We start from the raw sequence: 16532 nt of genomic DNA, 5'->3' as shown, positions 1-16532 counted from the left end.
TGTACACACAGTTCAGGACAGAACAGAGCAGACCGTGGGGGGACTTGCAGCCAACAGAGGGGAGTAGGGCTGCTCTACTCTAATGGGAGGTTTTACCACATTACTGACCTCTGTATGATGTGCAATTTTCTCTGAAACAAGAATAAAAAGAAGAGACTCGTTAGGCAGATGTGACCACGTGTAATGGTTGCATCAATTCAAACAGCATTAAACACGGCACCGCAGCCCATTTGGAATCTTTAAAAATGCCCAGGCCCCTCCTCTCTCCCTGAGGAGGAAACCCTCAGTGTTGTCGCTGTCCTTTCCTCACCAGGTCCAGGCCTTGAATGAACCACTGCCTGGGGTCCCTGGAGGTAAGGCTGGCAGGTCAAGGTCACACAGCTTGTCAGGGCACAGAACACGGACACAGGCTTTCTTACTGAAACCTTGTGTTTGACTCACCGACAGAGGTAGGTTTCTGGGAAGCTGTGGAAGCACAGGGTCCCTCGCCAGTAGGGACTTTCCTTAAATCCTGCACATAATTCTGGATTCTATTTCTTAAAAAGCACCATTCGAACGGGCCTGAGACGTTCAAGGACAGCCCAGTCAAAAGAATATAGGAAGACACCTGCCTTTCCCATGCTACTGCAGAGGAGTACCCGAGGCTGACAGCACGAGATGGGAACATGGGGGATTTGAAGTCACCTTGGGGTTTCTCACTCTTCACCCAGAACAGGTGATTCTCAGGATCCCAGGGCCTCCAGCCCTCCCACACCCCCAGGGCTTCAAACAGGCCACCTCGGGGCCTTGGCACAGGGGGATGGTCCCCAATACTCGGCCCTCTCTTGCCCTAGGCCCGTGGTAGGCAAACTGCGGCTCACGAGCCACATGCAGCTCTTTGGCCCCTTGAGTGTGGCTCTTCCACAAAAATACCACGAACTGGATGAGTCTATCTTGAAGAAGTGGCGTTAAAAGAAGTTTAAGTTAAAAAAAAAAATTGGCTCTCAAAAGAAATTTCAATTGTTGTACTGTTGATATTTGGCTCTGTTAACTAATGAGTTTGCCGACCGACCACTGGCCTAGTTAATGCCTGCTCCTCCTGCAGTGTTCCCTCCCATCGATCAGCCCCTGGAGCCTCAGGGAGAATTCTAGCTCTCACTGCTGCCTTCCTGAGGCCCAGCAATGCATATGGTGCACAGTAAACATGGGGTAGACGTGTGTTTCGTGAATGGAGGTGGGAAGGCTGTAGTATGGGCATAGCATGTATAAAGAAGCAGAGGGTGGGGTGTGCTAGGGGCAGGCATATGGCTCAACAAGCCTGGACCCTGGGAAGGCATTGGGGAGGGATGGGGAGTGCGGCAGGGAAGGGTGCGGGCCCGTTTTCATTCCCTCTGGTTTTTAATGCCCCTGTTTTACAGACAGATCTCTCTGATTTGCCTGAAGTCCACAGCAGGGAGGGGCAGTGGGTTCCAGAACTCCTGTCACTATGTCAGGTCAGTGTGTGTCTGCCCAGCGCTGGCCCCACCTGTGGAGGGATTCTCCTGTTGACACACTGAAATGGACAGAGATCACTGACCCTGCCAGGGCGGCCCCAACAGAGGCACAGCAACCGGGGTTACCTCAGCCCCGCCCCCCCCCTCCGCCCCCCCTTCCCCCACACACACACTCAGGGGGCCCCGGGCAGCAGGAGCAGCACCGTCCACAGAGGCGTTGCTTCTGCTTTTGTGGAGCTGTGTCTGCTGCAGTTTGAAATTTCATGGTCTGGCTCTGACCTCAGACAACCAAGGCTGGTCGTCCTGGCTCCCAGTTACATTCGTGGGTGCCGTCCTGGAGAGTTGCCACTCGTCCGCACACCAAACGAAGCCAGCTCTGTGGGTAAGACATATCCTTCCAGTCTGTATTACACTGGGGGGAACTGTTTGATGCCTCCTCCTTTCCCCCCTTCACCAGCCGAGTTCTCCATTTGTCCTCCTGGGCAGCAGGGTCCCAGCCTCCTGCCTCAGAGGATGGATGGGGGAGGGGGAATCTGGGATGCAGATGCAACCGTGGCCAGGAGTTGCTGCAGCAGGGCCGGGCACACAGTAGGTCGGTCTTCCAGAAATAGCTATTGAATGAAGGATAAAGGTGCAAATAGCAAGGCGGTGTGTGGGACTTAAGCAGAGAATGCTGAGGAAGAATCCACGTGAGGGGTGATTGGGTTATCGGGCTCCTCCTGGTTATTCCGAGTGTTCGTGCTTCAGTCATTCTCTGATAACTGCAGGCTTATGGGGTATGAGGGATGTAACAGTGCACTAAGTGGCAGGCGGCCAGGGAGGAGCCCAAGCCAGGGTTGGGCACTGCACCGCTCCTGCTCACCCAGCCCTGCTGTGCCTGCCGGCCCCGTAGCACTGTTTCAGTGGTGGGAGCTCCCACCACCACAACTGTGCTTGCCAGATGTGAGCCCGGCTTCAGGCTGAGCGGAGCTCCAGCTGTGGGAGTGCACTGACCACCAGGGGGCAGCTCCTACGTTGAGAGTCTTCCCCCTGGTAGTCAACGCATGTCATAGTGAATGGTTAACCAGTCATTCTGTTGTAAAGGTCACTTATGCTTTTATATACAGAGAGATAAATTTCTCTTGCCTAGAAAGAGAACAACACATAAGAAATTGCAAGGGTGGGTTTAGAGAGAAAAATAAGTGAGCCATTTCAGCTTTCAAGGAAAATGAAAGAATGGTACTTTAGACGAGGGATATGGATGTGGAAATAGAAAACCACTACACTGAAGAGATTGGAGGATTAGTGATGGACAGAGAGAAGCAGAGAGGAGTGAGTCTATGGCCCCAGAACAGATGGTAAAAGACACACAGCCCACATGGTTTTTCATTTCTTTTTTTTTTCTTTTTTTTTAAATAATAAATCTTTATTGTTCAGTTTATTACAGGTGTTCCTCTTTCCCCTTCTTCCCCCATAGTTCCCCTCCACCTAATTCCCAACTCTACCCCATGCCCTTACCCCCGCCCCTGTCTTCATCCATAGGTGTAAGATTTTGTCCAATCTCTTCCCTCACCCTTCAGACTCTCTTCCCCCTGAGAATTGTTAGTCCAATCCCTTTCTATGTCCCTGATTCTATTATGTTTACCAGTCCATTTTGTTCTTCAGATTTTTCATTCACTTGATTTTTAGATTCACTTGTTGGTAGGTATGTATTTTATGTCTTTTTGTTGTTCGTAATTTTTACCGTTACTTTTCTTCTTCTTCTTCCTCTCCTTAAAGAATACCCTTCAGTATTTCATGTAATCCTGGTTTGGTGTTGCCAGTTGTTGACTCCAGTTTTTTGAGAGAATTTCAGCTGCTCTAGTCGGTTTTTTCTTGGTCCTCTATTCTTATAATAAATATTCCTTCTTTATTAAATAAAAAAATGAGATAAGTATGGGGGGGGGGAAATAAATGGATTAATAAGATGATGAGCTGCTTAGTCAACTGACACATAAGTAACAGAGTGACCAAGGGAAGTAATTCGTGTCCCCTTATACTCAAAGTGTGAAGAGAAACCAGACTCAGCCAGAAGAAAATAAAGTCCTTCCCCCTGGGCTTGCCTCAGACAAATCCCTCTCTCCTCTACCAACACATCAGCAGGCTCTCTTCTTCCAGGCAGCCAGGACCAATTTCAGCCACAAGAAAGAAAAAAAGGGGGTGGGCAAGAGAAGAAGGGAGGGGAAGGAAAGTGAGTGATGGATGGGTTCCTAGGAACTCGACATCATCCTCTCCTCCCCTTCCCTCTTTTCCATCCACCTTCCTACACTTCCCTTTCAGAATCCCACTCAGCCTTTTAGGGGTGGGAGGGCTTGAGACTTATAAACTCCCCCAAAGAGATTTTCTGTATTTAGCAGCAGCAGCATTGGGCAACCTCACAGACACAGAACCCCCAGATCCTCTGTGCTGGGCTAACTCACAGCTGGAGAGACATCTTCTGAGACTGAGCATAGCACGTCAGAACTGAGGGGGTGGTGGAACTCATTTACCCCAGAGCCTCCTGTTGCTGATGAGAAAGCAGAAGCCCAAAGAGGGAGAGGAATTCCCTCAGGGCCACACAGCTAACCTCAGATGCCTGCTGAGACAGAACTCATTTCCTTTGGAAGACTCCTGGGTGATTAGAAACTTCTCAGGATAATTAACAATTTTGAAAACTCACAGTAGTTCATAAGTGCTCAGTAGATATTGGTTGACTAAATAAACAACCTAATAAGACACAAAAGCTTGCCTGTCAGCTGAAAATTGACTAAAATCCTGAAACAAGCTTAGGCAGAGAAGAGATGCTGCCAGGTATTCTTTGGAAACAGAAGACAAAAAGATACAGGCTGTGGGTAGAGAATATGAGCAGGTTCATCCCAGGAAATTAAACACAGAGGAAACTGGACACTTATTCTTGTTCTATCAGGCATCACAGTACCTCCCACCCCAGGAACAGGGTGAATAGTTCACAAGCTTCCATCAAGGTCACATGACCCAGAGCTGACCAATCATGATATCTCACATCCTAAAACAGTGATTGGCTCAGGGCTGGGCATGGGACCAATCAAGTGCCACGATTCAGTCCCTAGTGTTGGAATCATGGGAGAAGTTCTATTTCAGTTGGAGAGCTGAGCAGTTAGGATATGAGCCTGTGGCTGTTGCTGGCCATCTTGCTTTCACAAAAAGAAAGCTCAGGTGAGAATGACAACAGCATAGAGGGAAATAAGCAAGGGGTCTAAAGAGTCATGTTTTTGTTTTGTTTTGCTGAATTCATGGGGCACTCATGTACAGTCTTGCCTGAAGCTGTCTGCTCTTAGACATCTCAGTTACATAGTTTCTCTCCCCCTCCCCCCCCCACTTTGATTGTTTACCTCCAATCTAATCTGGATTTCCAAATGGGTTCAAGTGGTACCTGAAGAGAGCTGGATACTGGCCAAACCAAATTAATCCTCATGGGATTAACTCTGTTGAGTAGCAACTGATGTTTCCATTTTAAAGGGCAAGATTGATGCTCAAAGAAGGGAGGTTAGTGGTTCATAGTGAGGAAGTGAGGAGCCTGACCACACACCAAAATTCCACAGCGTGTACTCTGGGAAACTGCATAATGTCATTTGTGCTCGTGACTACGTTTCAGTATCTTACCTGACACCCAGTGTCCTGTAGGTGCCTGAGACTTGGACACTGATACCTGGCAGTTAGGAGATTCATAGAAGCAATTTGCTCTGAAAGAAGGAAGGAGAGAAGGAAGGAAGGAAGGAAGGAAGGAAGGGAGGGAGGGAGGGAGGGAGGGAGGGAGGGAGGGAGGGAGGGAGGAAGGACTTTTAAGAAAAGAAGAGAAAAGGAAGGAAGGAAGGACTTTAAGAAAAAACTCGAAGTCTTTACTGGTTAAACATTTGTTTGGTAGAAATAACAGAAAACTCAAGGTTGGCTTAAACTACAAAGGTTCTAACATTTAATGTTGATAGACAACGTGAAAGATGGGAGGTCCAGAGGTGGCACTGTGGTCCAAAAATACCATGCACCTGTGTTCCCCATTATCAAACGTTGGTGTACTCCCACATGGTTGCACTATGGCTGTCTCCACTCCAGCCATTACATCTGCATAGTTAGCACCGAAGCCAGAAGCAAGGGTGTACCTTATTTCCCTCTCACCTCTTCCTTTTAAGGAAGGAAAATTTCTCCCAGGAGGCCCCATAGTTATCCATTAATGTGTCATTGGCTAAAACCGACCCAATCATTAGCAGGGAGTTATGCAATTACTGTAACAGCCTTAGACCAACCCCAATTCCTTCCAAACTGAACATCCGTAGGAAGAAGGCAATGTTGTTGTGTGAGCAACCAACATCATCCCACCATAAAGTAGAAATGGACAAGGTAGCTGAGAATTCAAAGCCGAGGGAACAGAAGAACAAGAGGAGCAGAATACGCAAAGGTACAGAGGCGTGGGAGACACCCCTGTGCTTGGGATTGCTGGTGGTCCATTACTGCAGGAACAACACTCAGGTGGGGCGAGGTGCTTTAGTTCTCATGTTACATTTTATACCTGGAGCAGGGAAGACCCAAGACAGTAAGGAGCTACTGAGAGACACGGAGCAAGAGAGTAAATGCAGGAGCAGGTGGAAACACCACAGGTGTGCAAGGTTACCTATATTCTAGGAACTGAGCAGGGTTATTCTGTGGTAGGCAAAATTATTAATAAATTCTGAATGCTTCTATTCAGTTGATTATAATTGACAAGAGAGATTATGCGTGGTATTAATTAATGACCTTAATTACACATCTTGCTATTCAACAAGTTCAACAGCTACCCGTTTAAGGATGTTTAGAATACAGGACACTTAGCCCAGTTCCTTTACAGCCATGACATCACACCTGTCATGCCTGCAGCTCATAGTTTCCACCTGACCCGGGCCAGCCTGAAGCCTACCCTCCCTGTCCAGGGTGCTGAAAACAACCCAGCATTTAGTGTTGTGATTTATACAGGACACCCTCATCCCGAGTGTTAGGGTTAGGGTGAGGGTGAGGGTGAGAAGGACTGTATCCCAATTTACAGAGGAGAAGCAGAGGCTGGAAGTAGGTAAGGGGCTGACGGGTGAGTTGTGCGGGTGAGGTGTGAGCCCAGAGCTTGTATTTCCCAATCCACCATGCCACGTCTTCATAAGAGGGCGCCACGTCTGACTCAACCCAGAGGTTGGCTGAACCTACACTTCCTCCTGCCCTCACACCTCCATTTCCTATGATCAAACCCTCACACCCTGGCACCTTCCTGAGAGGGAAGGGGGAAAGATACAACTACATTATAGATAGGAAACAAAGATGCACCTTGTTGTCCTCTTGTGGACCTCTTGGTCATAAGTAGCACCGGCCACAGCACCACAATTCCCCTCGGGATCCGTGCAAATGTTAGGTGAGGTCAGTGCAGGAAAGTAACATTGGTCTGCCTTTCTGCCCTGCAGTACGGCTCACAGCCTTGCCCTTCAGAACCACATTTGTTGCTGTTGGGAGTAACTAAGATAATTCATTCTCTCTCCCTCTCTCTCTCTCTCTCTCTCTCTCTCTCTCTCTCTCTCTCTCTCTCTCTCTCTCTCTTATTTAGTTGTTCTGATCCAGTCCAAGGGCTACATCTCTTCATGCTTCTCAAACTGGAGGATGCACAGTCCTGATCCTGTGAGGGAGCAGGCCAAACAAGAGTATCCAATGTATCTTTCTGAAGCAACAAGTTTATTACAAGACTTGGAAGAACCAAGTACTTTCGTGTGAGAATCGTCCCCTCACACAAACATGGAAGGAAAGAGCAGGAGAGGTGAAAAGGACCCCAGGAGAACTGGCTGGCTGAGGGGTGGGCCTGCAGCGAGGGGGCCTCTCCTGTTGTCCCCGAGGCGGCTCCAGCCCTCCCCCACGCTCTGCAGGTATTTTTGGCCTTGAGTTTTGCAGGCCACAGTGATGCCCGCTGCCCTTCTGATGTTAATTTGTGCAGAGAACATCGTGGCAGTTTGCACAGCTCCACTGTCCACTGGATCTAGTGCTCTCTCGCCCAGGGGTCCTGGCACACACACACAGTGTGCACATTATGCCCCTCTTCTTCTGGAAGCTCTCTGCCCAGCCTTTGACCTTTCTCCCTGCACCACATGACCAGGCTCTCTGTAGCTCATCATGGCTTAATTCTTCATTTAAAGTGGAGGATGTGTAACTTGACCTCTTTGGTTGTATCTCTTCTTTGGCTGTCCACCATTTACATACGCTCTACATATTTCCGTTGCCATGCTTTTTTGTGGATGACCTGAAGCAGAAGTTTTTAACGTGAAGTTCAAGAACCTGCAGGCCCTTGCCGATTCCCTCTGGGGATCCTCAGCAGCTACTGCTAGAGCTGGAGGTGGACGGGAACCTCCAGGGCCACACTGGAGGGCTGGGCTGAAGACCATGGACCTGGCCGCTAAGCCATGGTTATCCCATAAACTTCCTCTATCCCTTGGATGAGAATCAACAATTTTAAAAAGTTTCAAATTCAAAAGTTAGGCACAGTGGTATGAGATATTTATTTTCTGCTCCCAATCTTTTGCTGCAGCTTCCCGAAGTTCTTTTCTATGAACGGCAGGTTCCCAGTGACCATCGTATAGAGAACTATTCCTACGCTCCACACATCGACCGTGCGGCCGTCATATTTTTGGCCCAAGAAGTGTTCTGAGGCAGCATAAGAGAGGGTACCACAGAATGTCCTCACCTTATCGCCCCAAAATTGCTGAGTCCCAAGTTCACCATTTTGGCATTCCTATGAGCATCAATGAGCATGTTGTTTGGCCCAGGTCCCTGTGGACCATGCCACTTTGGTGGCTGTGCTGCACAGGTGATACCAGCTGACAGAAAGTGCCTCGGGCCTCATTCTTGGGCAAGCGGTAGCAGTCCTCCAGGTAATCGGATATGTTCCCTTCACTTAGGTGCTCCATGATGAGGAAGAGTTTTCTGCTTCTAATCACCTCAAATAATTTTGCTATATTCTGGGGATTGTATGCCTTCATGCATAGAAGTCCTCCTGCAAGGGAAGCCTCTGGAGGCTGGAGGAGCCCTGCTGATCGATGACTTTGACAGCCATTTCTGTACCGTTCAGAACGTGTCAGTCCAACCTCCCCTTGGCTGCTTCCTGCAGTGGTGTTGAGGAACTTGTTAATGCCCACTTTGGAGCTCCTGGTTTGCAGAGGTGGCTGCAAGGTCATCTGTTTGGTGACTTGCTAATTATACTAATTGGCAATGCTAAAAAAAACCCTGCTAACTATTATTAGTAACTATGCTAAAGAACAAAACTAGTTATGCTAATACTAATATTAACAATGCTAAATATACTCACTACCTATGAAAATAAGTACTAACTATGCTAACTATATTGATTCTACTGACAATACTAAATATACCAACTGTACTCACAAAGCTAACTAAAAATACTAAATAAATAAATAAATAAAAATGAGTAAAACAGAAAAATAAAGACAGATAAAAAAATAGAAAACAAAAAATTTGAGAAAATTCAAAGAAAAAGGAGAAAAAAACTGAAAGAAGATAAAAATAATAAAGAAACATGGAAACAGAGAGGAAAGAAAAATTATAACTAATGGAGAAAAATGAATAAATAAAAAATAAAAATAAAATGGAGGTGGCGTGGGAGTGACAACAAGCTAACAAGTGCAAGTTTGATAGATCACCACAAATCTGATTATGGGCTACAAGGACAAAAACCTCGGCCCAGCCAGCACCTTCTATAGAAGTTTTTTTGTAATTTTATTACAATGCTGCTTTATAAAGTCAGAGCAAGAAACCAGCCTTTCATGGCTGGTAATAAACCATAGTGGTTTCCTCACTTTTTATTCTTAAGCTATCTTTATTCAAAAAAAAATTAAAAGACCTCAACGACCTTTTTGTTTATGTGTAATACTAAAGATTATCATTTGCTTTATTATAAATTAAAATCTGTAGGATGCATCAGTGACCTTTTCATTTATAATTTGAAAATCTATAATAATTTTTGTCATTTAGAGTCATGATTGTGTCTACCATTAAAATATTCAATTCATTTTCCTTAAATTCTGATGGGTTTAAAAATGATGCTACAACTTGACTGATATAACAATACTTAAGAAAATATCTGTTTCATAAGACATGGGAAGGTACATTATTAACATGTATAAAGCAGAGAGGAATTTAGCTTTCATTATATTTTTGCCAGTAAGATCAGGAGCAGAAACATCAGAAACCTTGGACACCAGAGGGTAGTGAGTTGCTATATTCAAATCATTGAAGGAAAAATGCTGTCAATCAAGAGTATTATTTCTCACAAAACTGTCCTTTAACAATGAGGGAGAAATTAAGACATTCCTAGGTAAACATAAAGCCTTATGAAAAGATATTTATTAAAGCAAGTATAAAAGCTAGTACTATTGTAACTTTAATTTGTAGCTCCACTTTTTGTTTTCTACTGAAGAGACTAATGTATTTAAAAACTCAAGTGTTATCTTTATTTTTGGACAGACACACACAAATAAAGTAACAAAAAACTGAAAAATTTACAAATAGGTAGAAATTTAAAAACACATTTTCAGGCAACTAAGGGCCAAAGAAGAAATCACAAGATAAATTGGAAATTACTTAGCAATAAATTTAAAAAACAAACAAACCCACAACATACCAAAATCTACAGAATGCAACAAAAGCAGTCCTCACTAAGGAAATTTATAGCTGTTGATGCATACATTAAAAAAGATCTATAATTGATACCTAATTTTACACCTTACAGAACTAGGAAAAAGAAGCATAGACTAAGTCCAAACTTAGTAAAAGAAGAAAATGTTAGATATTAAAGTGAAGATAGACAAAACACATATAAACAAAGAGCATTAGAGATTTGAGATTAGGTATAAAGTATAATATATATGTAATTGGATCCCAAAAGGAGAGGGGGGGAAAAGTATAGAACAGAAGCAATATAATTTTCCAGACTATAATCCAGACTCTTTAGTCTGTCGATTAAGGCCTTTCATAGCTTAGACCCAATAGCTTTCCAGTTATATCTTCTGCCTGCTCCATAAATTCGGGTTATTTGCTCCAAAGGAAGAAAATTGGCTCTTCCTCCCTCCCATCCCCCCAACCCTGCAGGAAAGGCCTGTCATGGCCCATACTACATCTGGGCTAAGTCTAAGATCTTGTGTTTTAAGCTTGGCAATATTCAAAAGAGGTTTTGTTCTCATGACCATCCACTGCCACTTCCTTCTGCTTAGAGAAATATTGTTTGCTCTTTTGGACATCAGGTTTCATGGTATCACTAGCAGGCTTCCAGCCAGCTGGGTACACTTCCCGACGTTTGCCAGGGAACTGAAAAGCCTGAACTACTCTCAGAGTCTCGTTTGCAGAGCGGCCAACAGGGAGGGATGCTTATGGTGATCTGGTGAAGGATACAGTGATAAAGGGCCCCCTGAATGAGATGCCTTCATCGGCCTTTGAGACCCCATAGTCCTGAGCAGTGGTGAACTTGGGGCCTGACAGCAAGGGAATGTTCATGGGGCTCAGTCCTCCTTGTTTCTTGGGTAACGGAAGTGAGAATCCACAGAAGCACCAATCACTTGGCAGTTGTGTTTATTAAATTCTGCTGCTCTATCAATGAAAGAAATGATCCCCATGGGGCACACAAAGGCAAAGAGGGGTAAAAGAAGAATACATATTTCAAAGATATCAGTCAGATAGGCTGATATCTTTGAACTGACCATCTGGCATAACAGCTGTGGCTCTAAAGTTTGGAGAAGGGTGCCCAATTTTAGCGTTTCCTGAAGATATCCAGCTACCAGCAGCACTGAGACAGAAATACCAAGACCATCAGGAGGATGACTCACATATCAATTACTTTCAATGCAAATGGATTAAATGCTCCAAAAGACATGTGGAGACCGGATGGATGACAGAATAAGACCTTTACATATGCTGTCTATAAGAGACTCACTTCAGATCAAAAGAAATAGCTAAAAGTACAGAGATAGAAGATAATATTTCGTGAAAATGTAAACAAAATGCTGGGGTAGCAATACTTAGACAAAATAGACTTTAAAACAAAGGCTATCTAATAAGAGACTAAGAATGACCCAGCAATTCCACTTTATCCAAAGAAAACCAAAACACTAAATTAGAAAGACATGTATATCCATATATTTATTGCAGCATTATTTAATAGCCAGGATATGGAAGCAACCTAAGTCACATCAATAGATGAATGGTTACAGAAGTAGAGCGTAATACAACGGAATGGAATGGAATCTTGCCATCTGTAACAACATGGATGGACCTAGAGGATATTGTGCTGAATGAAATAAGAAGACAGATGCTATATGATTTCACTTATATATGGAATCTACAAAACAAGCATAATAGAAACAGAATAATATAGAGAATATTTTGAAGGTTACTGAAAGAGAGGGGAGTTGCAGAGGATGGGTGAAAAAGGAGAAGGGATTTAGGAGTACAAATTGAAAGCTGCAAAATAGTCATGGAGATGTAAATTATGGCACAGGGAACATATGTAATAGTTGATAATATTGTAATAACTATGTATTGGGTCATATTCAACCAATCGTTTCCAAATTTCATGGCTACATTTCTGAACAACCCTCCTTGGATTCCTATTTTAGATCTTTGAGGGTTTTGCTGTTAAATTTCAACTAAAGCACAATTCCTATTCTGTGACACCTTCATCAGAAATATTCCCAGGCTCCATATTGCCTACCCAATGAAAGGGTGGCTGACAGGGAGAATCTAAACTTATAAGCCTTGGTGACTGGATGATTGATAGTATGGTGATACACCTATTTCTTAGTGTCAATGTGTAATTTAAAGATCTTGTATACAGCACGCTTATTATAAGCACTGGCACACAGAAACTAATTATAACTTTACAATGGCAGGAAGTCCTTAGACATTATAAAGATCACATCAATAGGTTTATATTTTTCCCAACCCCTCTTCTTAGGCAGCTCCTGCCCATGTCCTCCCCACTTCAATTCTCTGCTTGCAAAAACCCGTGTATTAGTTAGTGTTCTCTAGGGAAACAGAACCAATAAGATATACATAGAAATAAATTTTTTACAGGAGTTGGCTCGCAATAATTATGGAGGCTGAGAAGTCCCATGGTCTGCCATCTGTTAGCTGGGATCCCAGGGAAATGGATGGTGTAGTTCGAGTCCAAACCCAAAGGCCTGAGAACCAGGAGCACCGGCATTGGAGAGCAGAAGAACATGGCTGCCCCATTCATTCATTCAACACTTAACTTTTTTCAGATATGCAAAGCATTTTAGATATGCAGAGCATTAAGTTAGATACAGTGAAAGGAAGAGTGATATGGCCTGGTACTCCTTCTTAAGAAGCTCATGTTCTGTTAGGGTCTCTGCTCATAACCAAACCTTCAATTAGCTGATTGCTCAAGAGCTATTACAGAGATGCCACTGGGGCTAGTATTTTTAAGATTTGTATATGTGCAAACCTGAATCATTCAGTCAACTCCAGAGATTGAGAAAATGAGACTCAACAAGGTCAAGTTGGCCATTTCCTTGTATGGCAGAACGTCTACCTTGCAAATCATTTCTAAAATTACTTGAATTGCATGCACAGAGCTAAATTACCAGGAAACTATGAGCATAAATAATTTTTTTCTTATTCGTCGGCATTTTGTAGTGTGAGTCTACCGAGTATCATTGCATTATACTTTCAGTATTTCATTTTGCTCTGAGGCTGACCTATTTTTTTTCATTTCCCCCATGCCTTATATTCAATATCTTTTGCACAAATAACACCTAACCTTCCTCTCGTCAGGAATGTGTGAGAACAGATTGGTTGGTTCTCCCATGCTGCAGTGTCACTGTCGAGCAGCAGTGCTATTTTTACAGATACAGCAAACAGGGAGGTAAATTAATGAGGATTGTCCCCTCCTGTTAATCGAAACGCACAAAGGACCAGTCAAGATCTCTGTTCATACCGCAGCTGGACTGACGTTTGAAAAAGGCAAACTTTAATTTGCTACTTCTCTGCTTAGAACTTGTCTGATGGGTTTAATTACTATTGGGACGAAACACAAATTTCTTAACACGGCCACAGGTCCCAACAGGATTTCATCCCTTTCCACCTTTCCCACTTCATTTCTCCTCTCTCCCTCCTTCTCCAAACTTGAGTCGCTCTGACCTTCCATTCCTTATTCTTCTAAATCGGAGATTTTCAACTGGTGAGCTGTGAGAATTTTTAAAACATGCAATACTTGTCTATTTAGTCAGGGGCACTGACCTCTTTTCTATTAGATTATTAAATTTAAAAAAATAACAGTAGCCAGCACAACAATAGCCATCTGGTGTGAATGATTCAAAATTATGCCTATTTTTGTCAGATCTGCAAAAAAAATATATATATAACACATCATTTGGTGTGCTGCAGAATTTTAGTAATTAGTTTATATGTGCCATGAGATGAAAAAGGTTGACAATCACTGTTCTAGTCCCCAGTTGGCCACGGATGAGCTCTGAGATTATGGACAAGGTACTTACTTACACCTGTGCTTCAGTTTCCTCATCTTGTAAGATAAATATCACATCTACCCACTTGACAGCGATGTTATGAGAATCAAATAATACAGGGGAAAGTGTCCATTTGTGTCTGGCCCACAGATTGGGCTATCGGAGGATTTCTATGATTTGCTATTCTTGCCTAAGTGTCTAATATTGTCAAAGTATCCCAGAACCTCCCTCATAGTATTTGACATCTCTGATAAGAACTCCAGAGCATTAGGCTTTAGTCAGGAACACTTCCATCCATCTGTGTCCTCCTGCTCACTTCCTGAATGGTCTCTTCCTTAATGTTTTCTCTTTCCCTCACTTTCTTCTCCAAGGCCAAAATCAATTCTGATGAACTCCACAAAATATGTGTTAGGCTATCATGCTAACTTTCTCTTTAAGAAAAAAAAAATGCATTTGTCCATTTGTGAATAGATTTCTGATATATATTATGTAAATATATAAAATCTTTGTTCTTTTCCTTTCTAATGATTAACAGCTAAAAGGAATAGCTCCATTTATTTTCCTTTCTCATGCTTATACTTTTCTGCACATCCAGAGTTTGCCACAAGATGTCATTCTTACAACTCAGATAAATTCTTTGTCTCTCCTAAAAGGCTTAAAAACAAGTCAACCTACTTGAGTCCCCTGATGATTAGTGATATTGAACATTATTTCATATACCTCTTGGCCATTTTATTTTATTTTTAAATATATTTTATTGATTTTTTCACAGAGAGGAAGGGAGAGAGAGATAGAAAGCCAGAAACGTCGATGAGAGAGGAACATCGATCAGCTGCCTCTTGCACACCCCCTACCGGGGATGTGCCTGCAACCAATGTACATGCCCTTGACCGGAATCGAACCTGGGACCTTTCAGTCTGCAGACCGACGCTCTACCACTGAGCCAAACCGGCTTCGGCCCTCTTGGCCATTTTAATGTTTTCTTTGAAGAAATGTCTATTCAGATCCTTTGCCCATTTTTTAATCAGATCATTTGGGGGGTGGGGAGGTTTGTTCCTCATATATTTTGGAAATTAACTCTATCAGAGGCGTGGTTTGCAAATATTCATCAGAGAATTGCAAATGAAAACCTGTTGAAGGAGGTCATCAAAAAGTCTGCTAGCTGACCCACAAGCTGACCCAGGCAGCTGGAAGTTCCCCATCCCTCTGTTGTCCTTGGAAAATGCTTTCCACTTGCCTCCCGGGATCCCAGAAGCTCCTCCAAGGATGCAGCCTTGGAATAGAAATGGGCTGTTGAGACCATTGAACTGGTTATGTGACTGACCCTACTCACAGCTTCCCTGTGCCTGACTGAGTTAATGTTCCCAGTTAATGTCTTTACGTTAACTTTTAAAACTGGCCTGTGGATGGGTAAAACTACTCGTTTTGCAGCTACTCAAGAAAACCTTAAAACACACACACACACACACACACACACACACACATATTTTAATTTCAGAGAGGGAGAGAGAGGCAGAAACATCAATGATGAGAGAGAATCACTTTTTATTTCTTTTTAAAATTATAGTTTTATTGAGAGAGAATCTTTGCCTGCCTGCTTCCCGCACACCCCACACTAGGCTTCAAGCCTGCCACCTGGTCATGTCCAGGAATTGAACCATGACCTCCTGATTCATAGGTCAACACTCAGCCACTGAGCCACACTGACAAGGTGCTAAGAAAACCTTTTATGTAAGTTCCATGAGTCATTAAATTGCCACCTACAAAAAACAAACAAACAAAAACCCATTCAACCTGAGATACAAGGGCAAAGACCTTTGAAATCCCCTGAAACTTCAAACAATAGGCACACAATTCCATGCATTAAGATATTCTTTGTGAAATTTAAATACAATCTGTCTGTTCTGGGTTTTCAGAGATGTAATCACACAGTTACCTCTCAGGGACCTTTTCCAAACGGCTGAGACCAAATCAGTGCTGAGACTAAAGAAGCTCACAGCGGTGGGACTGACGGGGCCTGAATTTCTTCCATGCAAGAATGGAATGTGACTTCTCAGTAAGGACTTAATCCCTTATACATTCATTTATCACCAATATGTTATTGGACATGTTCTAGGCGCTTGACAATGGAATAAGAGCTAGGATATACAAGTAAAAAAGATGAATAGACATAACCCTCTCCCCTCCCCCCTCCAAAAAAAAAATGTATGTTGAAGTCCCAGGATCTCAGAATATGAACTTGTTCGGAAATAGAGTCATTGCAGATGTAAGTAATTAAGATGCGCTCCTACTGGAGTAGGGTGGGCCCTTCCTGCAATATGATTGGTGTCCTCCTAAGAAGAGGAAAGAGAAACACGGGGAAAGGATTGTCATGTGATGACAGAGGAATAGATTGGACTGATGCATCTCTAAGCCAAGGAATGCCAAGGACTTCTGGTAAACACCAGAAACCACAAATGGCGAGGGAAGATTGTTCCCTACAGGTTTCAAAGAGAGCATGGCCCTGCTGACACCCTGATTTTTAGATTTCTAG

General features: G+C 43.5%; 1 pseudogene across 1 annotated transcript; it reads right to left on the bottom strand.

The window, feature by feature from the left end:
- Window positions 1–10664: 10664 nt before the first annotated feature.
- Window positions 10665–14055, bottom strand: LOC311611800 (peroxiredoxin-1-like; annotated as a pseudogene). Its single transcript has 2 exons — window positions 14030–14055; window positions 10665–11301 (listed from the first exon to the last, which is right to left on the bottom strand). The product of its transcript is annotated as a peroxiredoxin-1-like (transcript).
- Window positions 14056–16532: the final 2477 nt, after the last annotated feature.

This window comes from Pipistrellus hanaki (genome assembly GCF_964339955.1).
Source record: "Pipistrellus hanaki genome assembly, chromosome: 17".
Taxonomy (NCBI): Eukaryota; Metazoa; Chordata; class Mammalia; order Chiroptera; family Vespertilionidae; genus Pipistrellus; species Pipistrellus hanaki.
The sequence above is the reverse complement of the archived record's forward strand: the minus strand, read 5'-3'. Positions and strand labels throughout refer to the sequence as shown.